Source organism: Hemiscyllium ocellatum, unplaced genomic scaffold (genome assembly GCF_020745735.1).
Source record: "Hemiscyllium ocellatum isolate sHemOce1 unplaced genomic scaffold, sHemOce1.pat.X.cur. scaffold_2034_pat_ctg1, whole genome shotgun sequence".
NCBI lineage: Eukaryota > Metazoa > Chordata > Chondrichthyes > Orectolobiformes > Hemiscylliidae > Hemiscyllium > Hemiscyllium ocellatum.
Genome location: NW_026867951.1, coordinates 38583 through 54703, shown reverse-complemented (window position 1 = coordinate 54703; position 16121 = coordinate 38583). Strand labels below are relative to the sequence as shown.

Below are 16121 nucleotides of genomic sequence, written 5' to 3'. Positions count from 1 at the left end.
GGTGCTGTATCTATTATTTTCCATCATTTATATCAATGATTTGAATGTAAACACAGGAGGTATTAGTAATTTTGCAGATGACGCCAAAATTGGAGGTTTAGTGGACAGTGAAAAAGATGACCAAGGCTGCAATGTTTCCTGCAGGTATCACCATTTCAGATGCTGCCCGACCTGCTGGGGATCTCCAGCACTTCTTGGGTTTGTTGCAGATTCCCACCATTTTGCTGAAGCACTGGAGACAGAGAGCTGTACAGCTCCAGATTTTGTTGACTCTGATTCCTGGGGTGTCAGGACTGATGGATGAAGAGGGACTCAATCCTCGTTTAATCCTCCTTTCCTTTGGTTTTCGGAGCCGCTGACTACATCACTAATATTCTACCTCCCACTCTCTGTCCTGAATCTGACCCATCTAACCTGACACTTTAGCTCCCACCCCCCTGCCAGACTAGTTAATACCTCACCAATGGAACTGGCAATAGCGCCCCCCCCCCTCCCCAGGAGATTTGACCCAGCTCTGCCCAGGGGTAACCGGTCAGGCTGGTACAGTTCCCACCTAACCCAGAAACGCTCCCAATGCCTGAAGAATCTAAACCCTTCCATGGTACACCATTTCTCCAGCCACATATCCGGCTGATCTACCCTCTTATTCCTGCTCTCACTAGCACATGGCACTGGGAGCAAGTCTGACATCATTTCATTTCAGGAGCTGCATTATAATGTGTTCCTGCTCTCCCAATACCCAGCTTTCAAACACTCATCCCTTTGTTTCATGCTGTCGTTGGTATTGATGTGTTCTCCAACCACGGGCTGTTTACCCTCCAGCTCCAGAATGTCCTGTAGCTGCACCATGATATCGCGGATCCTATCACCAGGGAGATAACATACCATCCTGGATTCATGGCTGTGGCCATAGAAGTGCCTGTCTGGAACCCTGACTATTGAATCCCCTGTCACTATCTTTCTTCCCGTTCTGGGCAGCAGAGCTATCTACGGTGTCATGAAATTGGCTGTTGCTGATTGCCTCTGAGACCAACACATACGCACACACCCACACGAATCCCAAGCGGTATACAGTATCTGTTTGGGAAGGGAATAACCACTGGGAACTCCTGCACTTCCTTCCTGAGCCTTTTACTTGATCTGATGGTCCCCCATTCCCTTTCTGCCTGTGTAACCCTCACCTGCAGTGTGACTAACTCACTGAACATGCTGTCCATAACATTCTCAGTATTGCAGATGCTCCACAGTGAGTCCACTCACAGCTCCAGGTCTGAAAAGCAGTTTCCCAGTAGCTGCTGATGGGCACATTTCCTGCACACATAGCCCGTCAGGGACACTGGAAACATCCCTAATTTTCCCACATTGTACAAGAGGAGCACACCATCGGTCTGAGGGCTCCTGTCACACAGGCTCTCTAGATTCAGCTAGTTACTCCCATTTAGAGAATTTAAATGAGCGAGCAATCTTCCTACCCTTCAAACATTGTAATCAAAATCCCGTATTCTTTACTTAAGTTGATACGTTATACCTTAAAAAACTGTTACAAAATTTCCACAGGTATCGCTTACAAACTGGCTGTTCCCTTTGGGACCATGTGAATTTCTGAATGGGCTGAAACAAAACGGAGTTTCAGCTTCACATTCTCCCTGTCCCACCTCGCTCTGTTTACACCCAACTCCAAAATACTCATTGAGCCAAGCAGCCCTCACAGTGCAGCCCTGTCACTTTCATTGTCTGCTCACCCCAACACTGCCCTCAGCCTCCTGTACTGTTCCAATACATCTCAATGGGAGCTCAGGAAAAGCATCTCATCTTTCAATTCAATCCTTTGTAGCCCCAGAGTCAACATGGACCTCAGCAGTTTTTGGGTGAACAGACAGTTGTTAGAATCTGGAACATTCCACCTAAAACGGTACTGGAATTTGTGTTTATAAGGAGCTGCAGGGAATTGAAAATAAGGAGTTTACAGGTTAGCATCATGAAGTGGGTGATTGGGACTAAATCTGACAGTCCCTACAAAGAGACGAAGTGCAATCTGGACAAATCTATGCTCCCCCTCAGACCAAAACAGACTCTGAGCTTCCAGTTACCTGCCATTTTAACACACGAGCCTGTTCCCTGGCCAACATCTGTCTCATTCTTAATGCAGTGTTCCAGGGAAGCTTGATGCAGAACACTCCAGAACATACCAAATGGCCCTGTATTTCAAGGACAGCAATTTCCCCTCCCATGTGGTCAACAATACCCTTCAGTGTATCTCCACCACTTCCTGCACCTCTGCTCTTGAACCCCACCCCTCCAACCGCAGCAAGGATAGAACCCCCAAGTCCTCGCTTTTCAGCCAGATACAACACATCATCCTCTGCCATTTCCACCACCGACAATCAGACCCCACCAACAGAGATACCTTTCCCACCACACCCCTTTCAGCATTCCTCAGAGACCATTCCCTGTGACTTCCGCATTAGATCCATGCTCCCCACCAACCCATCCTCCACTCCCAACACCTTTGCCTGCCATTGCAAGAGGTGTGAAACCTGTGCCCACACCTTCCCCTCACCTCCATCCAAGACACCAGAGGTCCCTTCCACATCCAGCAGAGATTTTCCTGTACATTGAATAACCTCATCTATTGTGTTCATTGCTCTCTACAATGGGGAGACAGGACGCCAACTTGCAGAATGTTTCAGGGAACCTTTCTGGGAGACGTGCACCAATCAACCCCACTGTCCTGTGGTCAACCATTTCTACAACCCACCCTCTCACTCTGCCAAGGACATGCATGTCCTGGGCCACCTCCACCACAAAATCCTAGCTACATGACTCCTGGAGCAAGAATACCTCATCTTCTACCTTGGGACCCTTTAAGTACAGAATCAATGTTTCATCATTTCCCCTCCCCCCACCATATCCCAGATCCAGCCCTCCAACTCAGCACCACCCTCTTGAACAGTCGCACCTGTCCATCTTCCTTCTTAATTACCCACTCCACCCTCTCACCATTACCCTCCACCAGCATCTTCCTATCGCCTTCCCAACTACCTTCTCGCCAGCCCCACACACACATCCTATTATCTGTCAACCCTCTTCCCCACTCAGAATCCTGCTGAAGGGCTCAGGCCCAATATGTCAATTCTCCTGCTCCTTGGATACTGTCTGACCGGCTGTACTTCTCCTGCGCCAAACTTCAACGTAAGCTGGAAGAACAAACCTCATTTTGTACTTGGGGGACCCTTCAGGCCTCTGACCTTAAAACTGAATTCATTAACTTTAGGTCCTAAGTCTCCCACGTCCTTGCGCCCTAGTGCCCCACCCCACACACCAGGCCTTGTTATTACATAGCCTGCCATTACATATTACCTATGGTTAGTCACTAACAGTCTCCATTAACATCTATTCACTCTCCCGCAGCCAGATCATTATTCATTCCTTTGTCCAATTGCTGCTATCTCTCTTTTTGGACTATATCACCACCTATCATTTACTCCTTAACCCCTACCTTCTGCATATAAACTGACATTTTTTCTCAGTGACATCAGTTCTGAGGAAGGGTCAGCGGATCCAAAATGTTAACTCTGATTTCTCTTCACAGATGCTGCCAGACCTGCTGAGCTTTTCCAGTACCTTCTGGTTGTTGTTTCTGATTTAAGCATCCACAGTTCTTTTGGTTTTCATTTACTGGGAGTTTCTAATTCAGGTCTAGCAGCCTACATCATGAGTTTATAAACCCTCCCAGTCCACACTAACTCCATTTCTCTCCCACTCCCTTCACACTCACTGGGTCTCTTCCCAACCCCTGCCCAGTGACACTGCACCTGCACAGCTCATGGTCACATGCTGGCCTGTTGGCAACACCCCTCATTCACTCCCATTGTCTGGAGGATTACATCTAGTCTCCTATTGTTCTGAAGCTGCCGTCAATCAGCCAGGCCCCATTGTGACATGAGTGGTGGGATCCTCCCAGGAGTGTGGGAGGCTGAGGGGTAACCTCAGAGAGGTTTATAAAATCATGGGAGGCATTGATGAGATAAATAGACAAGGTCTTTTCCCTGGGGTGGGGGAGTCCAGAACTAGAGAGCATAGGTTTAAGGTGAGAGGGGAAAGATATAAAAGGGACCCAAGAGACTACTTTTTTCATGTAGAGATGGTGCGTGTATGGAAGCTACTGTCAGGGGAAGTGGTGGCAGCTAGTACAGTTACACCATTTGAAAGGCATCTGGATGGGTATGAATAGGAAGGGTGTAGAGGGATTTAAGCCAACTGCTGCCATATCGTACTAGATTAGGATAGGATATCTGGTCGGCACGGACGAGTTCGACTGAAGGGTCTGTTTCCGTGCTGTATATGTCTGTGGCTCTGCCCTGGGATGAGCTTCATCATTCACAGTGAATGGGGCAGTATCACAGAGCACAGGGGTTGGGGGCTATTCAGCCCATTGCGGCTATACTCTCTCCCTGTGGACATGCTGCCAATCTGCCCTTCCTCCCCTCCCATTTACCCGTAGCACTCCAAATTTATCCTCAAATAGTTAAATTCCGAGATGTACAGCACAGAAACAGACCATTCAATCCAACTCATCCATGCCACCCATTTATCCCAAATTAATCTTGTCCCATTTGCCAGCACTTTGCCCATATCCTTCTAAACTTTTCTTAATCACGTACCCAGTCAGATGCCTTTCAAATGTTGTAATTGTACCAGCCTCCACACTTCCTCTGGCAGCTCATTCCATATTCAGCTTGAAAACATTGCCCCTAAGATCCCTTTAAAATCTCTTGCCTCACACCTTAGGCTTGTGTCCTCTAGTTTTGTACTCACTTAACCTTGGGAAAAGACCCTGGTTGTTCACCCTATCCATGTCCTTCACGATTTTATGTACCTCGAAGGTCATCTCTCAGCATCCAATGATGCAGGGAAAAGAGCCCCAGTCTATTCAGCCTCTCCCTATAGCTCAAATCCTCAACCCTGGCAACACTTTTGCACATCTTTTCAGAATCCTTTCATGTTCTGTAATATCACTCCTACAGCAGGGAGACCAGGACTGAAAGCAGAATTCCAGATGTGGCTGAATCAATGTCCTGTAGAGCTGCAAAACAATGTCCCAACTCCAATACTCAATGCACTGACCAAGTACACCAAACGCCTCCTTCACTACCCTGCCTATCCATGATTCCACTTTCAAAGAACTATCAACCTGCACAACAAGGTCGCTTTGTTCAACAACACTCCCCAGGACCTTCCCATTAAATGTATAAGTCCTGCCCTGATTTGTTTTTCCAAAATGCAGCACCTCACATTTATCTGAATTCACTGCACCTGCCACTCCCCAGCCCATTTGATTGAAGTCCCATTGTACTGTGAGGTAACCTTCTTCCCGATCCACTTCCTCCAGATCCGATTTGGTGTCTATGTAAAGTCACGAACCATAGGAATCATTGATATAAATGATGAAAAGCAGTGAACCCTGCACCGATCCTTACACCATATTGCTCATCACAGGCTTCCAGTCCGAAAGGCAACCCTTCACTACTATCCTCTGTCTCCAACCTTACAGCCAATTTTATATCCAAATAGCTAGTTCTTCCACCTTGAATGTCTTTCTGAAGTCCAAGTTAGTGATTTCCATACACAAAGCCATGCTGACTGTCCCTAATCATTTCTTACCTTTCCAATTACATCTAAATCCTATCCCTGAGAAGCCCTTCCAACAACTTGCCTGACTCCAGGCTCACCAGTGTATTGTTCCCTGACCATTCCTCATCACCTTTCTCAAATAATGGCGCCAGTCTTCCAGCACCTCGGTGATACAAATATCTCAGCGAGGGGCCCAACTATCACTTCCCTCGCTTCCCACAAAGTTCTGGGATTCACCTGATCATGTATCAGGGATTTATCAATCTTGATGCACTATACAAGTTCCAGTGCCTCATAACTTATATGGACACTTGTCAAGTTATCCCTATTTATTTCTCCAAACTCTCTCACTTCCATATCCTCCTTCAGTAAAAGCGGACATGAAATACGCAGATAGTATCTCTCCTGCCTCCTGCAGATCCATAGACAATTTTGTTGATCTTTGAGGGTCCCTATTCTCTGCCTGGTTACTCTTTTGTCCTTAGTGTATTTCTAGAATCTCTTTGGATTTTCCCCAAACCCATTTCACAAAGCTCTCTCGTCCCCTTTTTGCCCTCTTAGTTTCCCTCGAGTATACTCCTACTGCCCCTATATACCTCTAGGTATTCACACAAACCCAGCTGTCTGGACTTGCCATATCCCTCCTTCATTTTCTTGACCAGAGCCACAATTCCTCTTGACAGCAGCATTCCTTACACTTCCCAGCCTCGTCCTTAACAGGAACATACTGTCTATATACTCATTGTCGCAGGCCTATGGGGGCAATGGCAGATGAAGACAGAGAAACGATCAATCATTCTCAGTAAAGAGGCAGTGCTGGGAAAGATACCAGCCGAAAGGTAGATGGGTCTCCTGGCCGTGATGGAATGCATCCCCGGGAACTGTAAGGAATGGCAGTGGGTAAATAGCAAATACACTCGTGATAATTCACTAAAATTTGCTGACTCTGGGACGGTTCTAACAGATTGGAAAGCTGCAAATGTGATGCCAATATTTTAAAATGGACGTGTCAGCATAACTTCTGTAGTGGGGGAAATGTCTGATCTCTCAAGAAAGAAATAGTGAGCTATGTGGATAGAAATTGTCTCATCGAGCAGACACAGCATGGATTCATGAAAAGTGGACGACACTAAGATGAGTGGTAGAGCAATGTGTGCAGAGGCCACTGTCAGTCTGCACAGGGATACAGAGAGGTTAATTGAGTGGTTAAGGGTCTGGCAGATGGAGGACAATGTTGGGATATGTGAGGTCATCCATTTTGGTCAGACTAACAACAAACTGGATGATGAAATGGTGAAAACATGCAGCAGGCTGCTGTACAGAGGGAGCTGGGTGTCCTTGTGCATGAATCACAGGAAGCTGGTTTGCAGGTACAGCAGGTAATTAAGGCAGTGAAGGGAATATTGTCCTTCATTGCTAGAGGGATGGTTATGCTGCAGCTGTACAGGGGGCTGGGGAGGCCACACCTGGAGTACTGTGTACAGGTTTTCGTCCCCTACTTCAGGAAGGATGTAATGGCGCTGGAGGGGGTGCAGAGCAGGGTCACTAGTTTGAGTCTGGAGTTGAAAGGGTTGCCTTCTGAGCAGAGATTGACAAAACTGGCATGATCCTCATTGGAATTTAGAATAATGGGAGATTGTATAGGAAAAATATAAAATTATGAAAGGAGTAGATAAGATAGAAGCAGGGAGGTCATTTCCACTGTGGACTGGACAAACTATGGTGCATCAGATTTAGGACTGAGTTCAGGAGAAACTTCCTCAGGTAAAGGGTTGTGAATCTGTGGAATTCCCAGCTGATTGAAACAGTTGAGACTTTCATCTTGAATGTCTTTAGGTCAAAATGTAGATTTACGAAACGGAAAGGAATTAAAGGTTATGGGAGAGAGCAGTAAAGTGGAGCTGAGATCAGCCCTGATCTTATTGAATGGCAGAGCAGGCTGGAGGGGCCAGATGGCCTCCTCCTGCTCCTATTCCTTATGTTACGTTCCCACTTTTCAGCCGTCCCTTTACCTGGGAATAGCAAAGAAGTATTGAAAGATTTTATCTTGTTCAATCACAATGCACCTTTATCCAATTTAGAACAGCAACTTTTAGATCTGGTCTATTCTTTTTTGGAACTATTTTAAAACTATTATAATTATCAGAGAATCCAGACAGTGGGGAAGCAGGTCATTCAGCCCATCACATCCGCACTGACCCTCAGAGACTCCCACCCTACCCATGTAATGTTGCCTTTCCCATGGATAATGCACCCAACCTGCACATCCCTGAACACTGTGGGTAATTCAGCCTGGATAATCCACCTAACCTGCACATCCCTGAACACTGTGGGTAATTCAGCTTGGATAATCCACCCAACCTGCACATTCCTGAACACTGTGGGTAATTCAGCCTGGATAATCCACCTAACCTGCACATCTTTACATAGTGGGAGGAAACCAGAGCAATCAGATGAAACACACGCAGATATTAACAATAAGGTGATCAATCCTTTCTTATTTCCCAGTTCCATCCAAATAATTTCACTGAACTTACTCCCATGAATATCGTCCCCAAGCACAACTCTAATGCTATCCCTAACCAAAAACACCACTCGTCCTCCTCTCGTCCCCCTTTCTATCCTTCCTATAGCATCTATACCCTGGAACATACAGCTGCCAGTCACATCCATCCCTGAGTCATATTTCTATAATACCGATGATATCCCAGTCCCATGTTCAAACCATAACCTGATCGCATCTGCCTTCCCTGTCAGGCCTCTTGCATTGAAGTAAATGCAGTGTAACTGCTCGGTTCTACTGCGTTCTGCCTTGACTGTTTGATTTCTGAACTGTACCCAGCCTCAGACTTACCTCCTTTCTCACTATCTCTTTAGGTTTACCCCCACTCCCTCACTGGTTTAATGCCTCCCGAGTAGTACTAGCAAATCTCCCTGCCTGGATATTAGTCACCTTCCAATTCAGGGACAATCCATCCTTCTTATTCAAGTCACTTCTACTCCAGAGGAGAATTCAATGACCAAAAGATGTGAATCCTTCTGCCCTACACCAGATCTTTAGCCAATCATTCATCTCCTCCATCCTGCTATTCCTACTCTCACTAGCATGTAGCATTGGGAGTAATTCAGATATTACGACCGAGTATCTACTTTTTTATATTCCAGGTTAATTTGCTATATTCTCTCATCAGGACCTATCTTTTTCTCTTCCTGTGTCATTGGTACCAATGTCCAATGACCTCCCACTGGTTATTCTACCCTTTAAAGAATATTCTGCCACCAATCTTTTCTGAAACTTTCAAGTTCCACAACATCCTTCTGATAGGTGGAGAACAGAATTGCACTCAATATTGTAAGAGTGGCCAAACCAATGTCCTGTACAGCCACAACATGACTGCCCAACTCCTGTACTCACTGCTCTGACCAATAATGTAAATCATACCAATCACCTTCACTATCCTATCCACCTGCGACTCTACTTTCAAGGAATTATGAACCTGCACTGTAAGGAAACTTTGCTCAGTAACACTCCCTCGGACCTGACCATTAAGTCTATCAGTCCTGCTCGGCTTTGCTTTTCCAAAAAGCAGCACCTCACATTTATCTAAATTAAACTCCATCTGCCACTCCTCAGCCCATTTCCCCATCTGATCAAGATCCCATTGAATCCTGAGGTACCCTTCTTCACTGCCCACGACACCTCCAATTTTGGTGTCACCTGGAAACTTACTAACAATCCCTCCAATGTTCACATCCAAATCATTTATGTAAATGATGAGAAGTAGTGGACCCAGCACCGACCCTTGTGGCACTCCAGTGGTCACAGTCCTCCAGTCCGAAAAACAACCTTCTACCACCACCCTCTGTCTTCTACCTTTGAGGCAGTTCTATATTCCAAATGGCTAGTTCTCCTGGTATGGTGAGATCTCATCTTGCTAACTAGTCTTCCATGGCGAACCTTGTCGAACGCCTTACTGAAGTCCATATAGATCCCATCTACCGCTCTGCCCTCAAAAATCCACTTTCTTACTTCTTCATAAAACAGCTCAGTCAAGTAAGTGACATGATTTCCCGCACACAAATCCATGCTGACTATCCCTAATCAGTCCTTGCTTTTCCAAATACATGCAAATCCAGTCCCTCAGGGTTCCCTCCAACTTGTCTGGCACCAACATCAGGCTCACAGGTCTGTAGTTCCCGGGCTTGTCCAAACCGCCTTCATTAAACAGTATCATCATATTAACCAACCCCCAGTCTTCTGGCACCTCAGCTGTGACCATCGCTGATACAAAAATCTCAGCAAGGGGCCCAGCAATCACTTCCCTAGCTTCCGACAGAATTTTAGGACACACCTGATGAAATCCTGGGCATTTATCCACCTTTCTGCGTTCCAAGACATCCAGTACCACCTTCGCTGTAATATGGACATTTTTCAAGGTGTCACCATCGATTTCCAACATTCTATATCTTCCATATCCTTCTCCACAGTAAATGCTGATGCAAAATACTTGTTTAGTATCCCCTCCCCACCCCATCGCCTGCAGATCCACACACAGGCTGCCTTGCTGATCCTTGAGGAGCCCTATTCTGTCTCTAGTAACCCATTTGCTCTTAATGTATTTATAAAAACCCTTTGGATTGTCCTTACCCTATTCGCCAAAACTGTGTCCTGTCCCCTTTTTGCCTTACTGATTTTCCTCTTAAGTATACTTCTATTGCCTTTATACTAGAAGGATGTTCTGGATTGGAATAAATGCCAAATATTTCATCTTGATAAAAGGGCAGGACTTACACTGATTAAAAGTCGGGCCTTGCATAGTGATATAGAACAAAGAGACCTCGGGGTTCAGATCTTTGCAGTTTATGTCACATGTAGACAGGGTTGTTCAGAAGATGTATAGCACACTTGCCTTCATTGCTCACACCTTTGAGTATAGGAGTTGGGACATTACATTGAGGTTGTACAGGATGTTGGTGAGGCCTCTTCTGGAATACTGTGCTCAGTTCAGGTTGTGCTGTTATAGGACAGATGTTATTAAGTCGGAGCGGGTTCAGAAGAGATTTACCAGGATGTTGATGGGAACGGATGCTTTCGGTTATAAGGAGAGGCTAGGTAGGCTGGGACCTCTTTCACTGGGGTGTAGGAGGCTGAGGGGTGACCTTATTGGAGGTTTGTAAAATCCTGAAGAGTATAGGTAATGTGAACAGCAGGTGCCCTTTCCAGGAGGGGCGCGATTCAAGAGTGGGTGAGAAAAGGAAGACCCTAAAAAGACGTTCCGGATTTTACTTTTTGTTTTTGTACAGAGAGTGATTCACATGTGGAATAAACTAGCAGAGTACGTGGTAGCTGTGAATACAATTACAATTTAAGGGTGGCACAGTGGCTCAATGGTTAGCACTGCTGCCAGGGACACAGGTTCAATTCCTGCATTGGGTGGCTGTCCATGTGGAGTTTGGATATGCTTCCCCGTGTCAGCGTGAGTTCCTCCAGGTGCTCCTGTTTCTTCCCACAAGCCACAGATGTACAGGGTAGGTGAACTGGCAGTCCTCAATTGCCCATAGTGTTCAGGGATGATTGGGTTTAGTGAATTAGTAAGGGGTAAATGTAGAGTAAAACGGTAGGGGAATGGGATTCTAAGAGGAAAAAGCATTTGGACCTGTATATCGATAGGGAATGCTTGGATGGATTTGGACTAAGTGGAGGTAGATGCGATTAGTTCAGTTCGAATTTATGGTTGACACGGACTGGTTGGAACACAGGGTGTGTGTCAGTGCTGTATAACGTTCTGACTCTATCGCTCGTTATCTCTGTAAATTCCTCTATGCTCGGAACTCTCCGTCAATGCCACCTCATCCAGTCTTACAACTCTTCCTTATCTCGATAATTCCTCTCCAGCCTCAAAACTCAAAAAAGTCTATCAGAAATATCTCTATCTCTGTAACATCCTCAATCCTCAGAATCCTCTCCAACTTTCATCTCCTCCAGCTTCATTACTCTCCCTATCTCTAATCCCCTCCAGTCTCTCAAAGCTCTGCTATATGTGCCTTTTTTATTTCCAGCCTTCAGGATTCCCAATGTTTATTTCTCACTTGATGACGGCCCTTTCCGATTCTGTGCTGAGCTTCTGAATTCTTCCTTAAACCTCTCAATCTCCTTTTCCTCCCAAAACATCGGCCAATAATATGTCATCTACTCTAGTATCACCCTTTCTGACCTGAAGTCCAATGGAGCCTGTCATATTCCTATAATAAACATCTTAGCGGTCTACAGAACAGAAAAAGGCTCTGGTAGTACATCGGGTCTGTGACAAAGAAAACTACCACCTAACTGTCCTCATCTATTTTCCGATAATTGTGGAAAAGTCTCATCTATCATGGCATTGCAAGTGCACACTAAATACATCTCAAATGCTACCGGGATTTCTGTGTCTCCCACCCTTACAGACAGTGAGGTTCAATGCAACTGTTGCTCGATGAGGACATCACCCACAGGAACACAGAGCAGCTGGGTCTGTGCAAACCAGAGATCACCCACACATTGGGAAGGATGGCAGGGTCCCTGAGGGGGGGGCACAGGAGATTTACCAGGATGGTTCAAGGAATGGGGGATTTTAGTTGCAGAGACATGGGTGCTGTTAATAAATATCAAGAATATCCATCTACAATAGATGGACTCTTGTTCTCAACCTCTCCCCTTGCCTGGGCTGTGGTAACCTTCAGGTTAAACCCACCACCAGACATTTCTCCCTAATGAGAGAGCAGCCCTATTGGTCTGGTCAGACAATGCTGCCTTTCCCTTTTACACAGTGATGCCACTGTACCCTGGGGATGGGGAGAGGGAACGCTGAAGGTGGTGGATGGGACACCACTCAGGCACAGTGCTTTGTCCTGGAGGATGTTCACTTTAATATTGTTGGGGGCTGCACTGATGCAGGCAAGTGGGGAATGTTCCAACACAATCCTGATGTGTGCCTTATAGGGAGCAAACAGACATTGGGGAATCAGGGGTTTGGGGAAACAGATTGTTCTCCTTGTAGCAGAGGAAATTGCGGGTGCCCTGTGACAGAGGGGTTTACAGATTTAGAATAATCCACCTTACACTCATGAGTTCATCAGAAAAGGATTACAGGACACATATTGAAGACTTGGGGGAGATCTACTGAGAGTGTGGGGTGATTCAAAAGAGGACATTTATGCAGCAAATGGGAATGAGCTGGAATACAATACTCACACACAATGTGAATATCCAGCTCCTGATGAATTGAGGAATTTTGTCACAGTTTGACGTTACAATTACTGAGATTACCATCTGAATGTCCACCTGTAATACACGTTTATAAAACTGTCACTGTCAGTTCATTTAAGAAACTCTCACCACCCCCTCCTCCTGGCCCAGGATGACTGGACACATTACCCCTTGTGGGGGTCAGCAGTTAGTTCAGGGGGAAATCTGTATGGGTTTCTGTGAGTTTCCACACTGGGTCTTCATGTGACTGAACAGGGCAGATCTTTGACACATGGGACACAATGTTTCAAGAGTCAGTGCGATGTGGAGAGCAGGATGTGTGCTTCCTTTTCTTTCCTTCCGTGCTGCTGCTGTGCCTCATCAATTAGACAGGGGGGGTGAAAGGCTCATGCAGCTTGATGGGCAAGTTGTCTCCATTCTGACCCATGAGCAGCAAGCTCCTCCCAGTCATTCCAAAGAGTCTCTCTGAAAAGGTAACAACTGCTTCCCACTGCCCAGTGCTCCCAGGAAATGTTTAGAAGAATGAGCGGGGAAATCTCTGAGAAAAGGCAGAACGGTAAAGTTCCAAAAGGATTATAAACAGTTTACAGAGAGGGATTCATTGGAGAAGTGGGCAACAAGTTAGCAAATGGAGCATAATTTGGGAAATTGTGAAGTTGCTCATTTTGGAGGAGATAATAAAAGAACAGAGTGCTATGTAAATGGTGGAAACTGTCGAAAGCTGCACCACAAAGGGACCAGGGGTAATTGCGTAGGAAACACAGTTACAACAGGGAATCAGGATGGGGAATGGAACGCTGTTTCTTATTACAAGGAGTTTTCAGTGTAAGTGTTTGGAGTATATACCTGAGAGTAACTTTACAAAGTGCGAGTGAGACCACATCTGGAGTAATGACAGAAGTTTTGGTCCCTTTATTTAAGGGAATACATAATTTCATCCGAGGCATTTCAGAAAAGATTAACTGGGATGATCCCTGGCTTGTAGGGATTATCTTTTAAGAAAAGGCTGAAAAGGTTGGGACTCTACTCACTGGATTTGGGAAGAATGAGAAGTGATCTCATTGTAACATGCAGGATTCTTAAGGAGTTTGACAGGGTAAATACTGAGAGGATGTTTCCCATCATGAGGGATCTGGAATCAGATACTCGGATAGTAACGGAATCAAGGGTTCTGTTTTAGATTCGTCAAGTTTAAGGCAACATCAACACGGGTCAGGGGTTTCAGTAGCAATGGAGCTGGGGTGAAGGGGGGGGGGGAAGCAACGTTTTAGAGATTGGAATTCCTGGTGTTTGTGATTGTGTAGATACCTGATCAGAAGGTCACCTTGGGGTTACAGATATGAGAGCAATATTGTGAAGAGTGTAGTTCTGCCTCCGACAGTTCCCAGGGAGAGGGAGGGGCTCAGCAGTAAGGGAAAGGAATTTGTAATAGCAACTGAAGGCAATGGGTTTAACCATTTCAATGTTCCGTTGCAGGAAATTGCAGCCAATCGCGTAGTGGGAGTGTGATGAGCAGTTTGATAACTGAGTAATGGAGAGGGATGATGGGGAGGGAGAGCTAGGCATTGTCAGTGTACATGTGAACCCTCAGACGGTGCTTTTGGACGATGTCACCTCCTGACAGTATGTAGGTGAGAAACAGGAGGGACCAAGAATCGATCCTTGAGGGACACCACATACAAGGAATTTAGAAAGGAATGGGAGAGTGGGGATGGAGTAGGTTTTTCCAACAACGGTGAGGTCAAAATATTACTTCGTAGCAGAATGGGAGAGAAGGACATCACCAGAAAAGACAGACAGACAGAACAAGGAACAATACCTGTGATTTGGTGAGGGGAGGGAGGTGGGGGTGATGTGGAGGAAGAGCCCAACTCCAAAAACACACTTTCTTCATTGGTGACATCACCCAACTCCACCCTAGTCTCAGCTCATTTACTGAATGCAGGGATGGACGAGTATTTATCTCCAGACTTAATTATCCAAACACTCTTGGCCAGCCTCCCACATTCAACTTACATGTAATCTCAAGAGTATCTTAAACCCTCCTGCCCAAGTGCTCACTTGTACCAAAACTAAGTTGATCCATCAAAAGGCTCCTATTTACAGGCAACAATTTAAAATTCTCACCCTGTGAACATCCCTGTCTCCCTGCACCACACACCCTGCAAGACCTTGACAACTCATTTGTGTTTATTCATTGCTTCACCTGTCTGGCTGTTTCTACTGTTGCCAAGGCAACACTGTCTGGAAATCCCACCTGAACCCTCTCAGACCTGCTTTCCTCTTTTAAGGTATTCTCGAAAACCTGCTCATTTGGCAATGCTTTTTATCACTTGACCTAGTATCTCAATCTGTGGCCTTATGCCAGAATTTTTCAATAGTATTTCTGTGAAATTATAAACATGATTAAAAAAAACAAACTGTTGCTGATTTGCACATACATTGTCAACTCTTCAATATTGCTGAGTGTATAATCTATAACAGCACTTACCCAACCACATTGTGGGAGCACCTTCACCACATGAACTGCAGCTGGACAGGGAAATCAAACATCACCCTCTCCACAGGCAATGGGGCTTTGGCACTGATCACTGGGATCTGTGGAGGGAGAAACACAGTTGCTATTTCAGGGAGTGCAAAATGCATTATAAGGAGGGAAAATGGGGCAGAATTTGGGATTTTCAAATTTGTGATTCACAATGTGCACTAAGTTCTGTAAAACCTCTCATCCCATACCATGAAAATTTCCTTCTCTTTCTGGTCTATGTCTTTCCTTTCCCCTGCCCTGCACCTTCACACATCTCCAATGCCTTGGTCACAACAACGCTGTGCTGTCAGTGAGGTTTATCACGTGGTTGAGTATTGTCCCGCCCCTCATTCACTCCGATTGGTTGAAGGACCAACTGGCACATCCTGGTCCTCCAGCCTCGTTCCCCTGACTCTTATTGGTCCTGCGCTGACATCAATAATCCGAGGCCCATTGTGAGCTGGAGCATGCTCAGTGCTTCCTGCTTTTGCTGCTGTTCATCAGGTATGAGAGAGAGAGGGCTCATCCCTGTTTCTCCTGATGTCAGACAATAACAGCAACTACCTGCATTGTATGGAGCCTTTCACATTGACAATTCTCCTAAAATGTTTCACGGATGATGGAAACGTTGATTAAAGAGAACGATTTTTAGATACATCTTTAAGGCGGACAGAGGGGGTTAGGGAGGATATTCCAAAGGTTTGTGTCCTCGGC

The 16121-nt window shown here is 45.8% G+C and overlaps 1 long non-coding RNA gene across 2 annotated transcripts in view; it reads right to left on the bottom strand.

Moving 5' to 3' along the window:
• LOC132810866 (uncharacterized) overlaps positions 1–16121 on the bottom strand; it is a 48713-nt gene that overhangs the window by 28910 nt on the left and 3682 nt on the right. For both annotated transcript variants that reach the window (XR_009643120.1, XR_009643121.1), the window contains exon 2: positions 15372–15478. This is a non-coding gene — a long non-coding RNA (uncharacterized LOC132810866). The remainder of the gene's footprint in view (positions 1–15371; positions 15479–16121) is intronic.